A 4,084-nucleotide genomic window follows, 5' to 3' on the forward strand; every position below is an offset into this window, starting at 1 on the left:
GGCTGAGCCAGACTGGAGGATTTGACCTTTAGATACTCCTACCTGGTGTTGTGAAAGTTGGGTGATTGGTGGTAACACTAAAATCATGTGTGTAAAATAAGTTAAAAAAAAATACCGAAGACCACTAACCTATTTTAGGAGAGTGAGAGAGAGAGAAGAGGAGGGGGAAGGAGGAGGAGGAGGGAGGGGGAGGAGGAGGAGAAGGAGAAAGAGGAGGAGGAGGAGGAGGAGGAGGAGGAGGAGGAGGAGGAGGAGGAGGAGGAAGGAAAAAGAAAAAGAGAATGAAAGAAAAATGAATAAAGGAGTACAGTTTGAGTCTTGAGAAGTCCTAGTGGGAGGGGCCATCCTTGGTCTTGAGTTACCTCTTTTTGGGGGGTGTGTGTGGAAGTAGGAGCCATGTGGTGGGGCTATAATTCTATCCCTCCTGAGAGAATGGTAGGCATATCTCCGTGAATTTCTGGCCAGCCATGGCTACATAGATCCAGTCTTTAAATAATTTTTTAAAAGGCTGGGCGTAGTGGCGCATGCCATTGATCCCAGCACTGGGAGGCAGAGGCAGGTGGATCTCTGAATTGGAGTCCAAGCTGATCTACAGAGTGAGTTCCAGGATAGCCAGAGCTATATAATGATACCGTATCTCGGAAAAGAAAAAAAAAACCCAAACATTAATTAATTAAAATCCAGTTTAATAGGAGTGCTGTGAGAAACTGAGGTGACACGCAGAGTCAGGAGAGGACTGTGTTCACATGGGAACAGGATCGCTTGACACCAGTTACAAATTACAGAACTTTCCCAAAACTACCTCCTCATGCAAGGATTTGCTTGAAATTAGGGAACTCACTGGACATTATTATAATCATGGCCCACCTGTCTTCTTGTTGCTCAAGACACTGTGTGTGTGTGTGAGAGAGAGAAAGTCCTCAATAAATTGTAACTTCCTTGGTTCTTAGACCCATCTGCTTCTTTCTTTTCTCCTTGCATTTTTTTTTCTTTCTTACAGATGTGTAGCTCCACGACCCAGACTTTTTTCAAACAGACCACAAGCCTCTGAGTGCAAAAAGTATTCAGGTGCTTTGTTTGGTCGCCTGTATTTTGACTGTTTCCTCTCATTCTATTTTTTTTTTTTAAAGATAGGGTCTCACTTTGTAGCCCTGTTGTTATGCCCAGTTCAAGGAGTTCTCAAAAAACCAACTAGGAGATTGAGTCCTGTATGTGAAAGCATAGAGCCTTTATTCTTACTCAAGTCTGAACTCGGACTTTCTGTGGGTCCAATGCCTTGGCGTGATCAGAGAGCCCTGAGCTCAGTTGGGATGAGGTTTTTATAATAGAAGAGGTTGGGGTGAGGGATTTCTAAGGTTCAGGAAGCCTGATTGGCTGACATTTCTCTAGGGATGTCCTGGGGAAAAGCAATGGGTGTGTGCTTGGCCAAGGGACATCAAATGGTCCTATCTACAAAGGCTGGAACATTAGGAATTTCCTGTGGGTATTCTGTTCCTGGGCAGTCTCAGGTTGTGGTCTTTTGAGCTCATCATGGCTAGGTCCTATACCTGTCTGTCCTGGAACATTCTAAGTAGACTATGTTTACCTCAAACTCAGAGACCTGTTTGTGTTTTCTGAGTGCTTTTGCCCTATGCACTTGGTACTGAGTGACCCTAACTGTGGCTCCTATTGGAACAGCACCCCCACCCAATGGCAGACCTTTGTAGGCCCCCAGCACAACAGACTGTCTGATAGAAGTGCCATTCAGGACATAAAACTCAGCACATAAACACCACCACCTGCCAAAATGAAAAGAAACATCTCATCGTTCGAAGTCCATAGTCCCAGGAAAGTCTAAATGTACTTACCTTGTTTTTTAGCGTCTGTAGTTCCACTAACTGTTCTTGATAACTGAGGTCAACCCAGGGCATGGTTTCTGTGCTTAACGGCTCACCCTGAGAAAGTCTCCCAGCTACACTGGGATCCTGAACAACCAGTGTAGATGCTGGCCAGCTATAAAGACTTTCTATTGGCTTAAAACTTCTTTGGTGAATACCCTACAACAACACTCGGTTTTCCTGAAACTACCTTTTTCCGTAGTGGAACAGAATGTACTGTAGTTGTTTTGTTTGGGGTGTGTGTGTGCAACACCCAGCTCCCAAATAAATACACGGAGACTTACTCTTACTTATGAGTGCCTGGACTTATCTTGGCTTGTTTCTAGCCAGCTTTTCTAACTTAAATTGACTTCAACTATGTTTTGCCTCAGAGCTTTTTACCTTTCTTTATTCTGTATATCTTTCTTTCCTTCTTACTCCATGACTGGTTGTGTGGATGGTTGGCTGGCCCCTGTGCCCTCCTCTCCTTCTCCTTTTGTTGCTGCTCCCCTTTCTTGTCCTTCTATAGCCTAGATTTCTCTTCCTATTTATTCCCTCTGCCTGATACCCCCACCTCTTTCTCTCTCCTGCTTATTGGCCCTTCAACTCTTTATTAGACCAATCAAGTGTTTGAGGCCGAGGAAAGTAACACAGCCTTACAGAGTTAAACAAGTGCCCCATAAAAGAATGCAGCACATCTTTGCACGATCAAACAAATGTTCTACGGCATAAATTAATATAACACATCTTAATCTAATAGTGCACAACAGTGTGAAGAACCAGAGTTCCTCCATTTTGTCCTCCTTCTCCATCTTGTGTCTTGTGTAAGCTAGTCCTCAGAAATGGCTAGGGGCAATAGTAACAAGGGAGCCATCTGGAAAGTACAGATAATCACAGAATGTCACCACACGAAAGTCAGCCAATAAGAAAACTTGACAAGCAACAGGCGAGGTTCGAAAATAAAACTTTTGAAAGGTCCCTAGACACAAATCAATCAGGCTTGAACCTGCCACCTACACCCTGCTAAGGTAACTTTTCTGGGTTTTGCCTTTAAATAATGCCCTCTGGAATAGTGGGGCACCTCCTCTTGCTGCTGCTGTGCCAGTTGCTTTGACAAGGTCCTTGCTGACTTGTATTGTGCACATAATAAACCTTGCTTTTGTATTTCAGTGAGTCTGTCTCCCTGGTGATCTTTTGGTGTCCTCATGAACTGGGCATAACAAATGTACTTTGTAGTTTTCTATGCCTTAACTTTTTTTATTATTTCCTATATTTTAATATTTCAAAAATTCTCAAATTATCTTAATCCTTTTTTATTTTTGAGACCAGTTTTCACTATATAGCTCTGGCTATCTTGGAACTCACAATGTGGACCAGGCTGGCCTTGATCTAGCAGAGATTCGCCTGCCTCCCAAGTACTGGGGTTAAAGGCATACACCACTACACCTGGCTCACTTTTTTCCAAATTGATTACAGTATTTTCAATCTCAAATATTACCGTTTGATTTTTTCCCTAAATTGTCATTGCTTATTGGCTGTTCATGTTCATTTTTTAATTTTTGTTAAATTTTTTTGATATGTGATTACTCTTGAATCTGTGGCTCTGATTGCTGGCTGGGTTTTTTCAGATTCGCGTGTTGACTTTCCTAATAGTCTTTTATACCTGTAAACAAAGACTCGATTTTCAGGTGTTGGTTTGCATGGGACTTTGCTAGACACTTCACATCCTCTATTACATAGACTTTTGCCCTACATTCTGTCAGGGGGATCTGCACACCCGCAGCACAGCCCATCAATGACAGAATTCTGTTGGCTCGTTGTCTCTGAGTTAACCTTAAATCTCATCACCCACACACTGACCTGGAGAATGCAGGACTCAGTGACTTGGTGTATGTGAAACTTGCCCTGCTGCACAGAGCAAAGGTAGTGAGGGGAAACACGGAGTCTGAGAGACAAGGCAGTGCCCTGGCCAGAGGACAAGATGAGCCTTTGAGATCGACTGCCTTGGCTCCCCATCTCTGTATCATCTGATGGCTACAGATGAGGGGAAGACAGCTTAGGATGCCCGTCCACCATCCTCTCAGGTTGCCAGCTCTCCTGCATCTGCCTCTTGGATGCCCTGAGTGATGGATTGTAAGGGATCAGGAATATCAGTTACAGGTTCTAGGCGGTTATTGAAGCCCCTTTCCCTTTCTTACTAAAAAGCTCCACTCTTGGCTGAAAGGCAA

Source organism: Arvicola amphibius, chromosome 7 (assembly GCF_903992535.2).
Source record: "Arvicola amphibius chromosome 7, mArvAmp1.2, whole genome shotgun sequence".
Lineage (NCBI taxonomy): Eukaryota > Metazoa > Chordata > Mammalia > Rodentia > Cricetidae > Arvicola > Arvicola amphibius.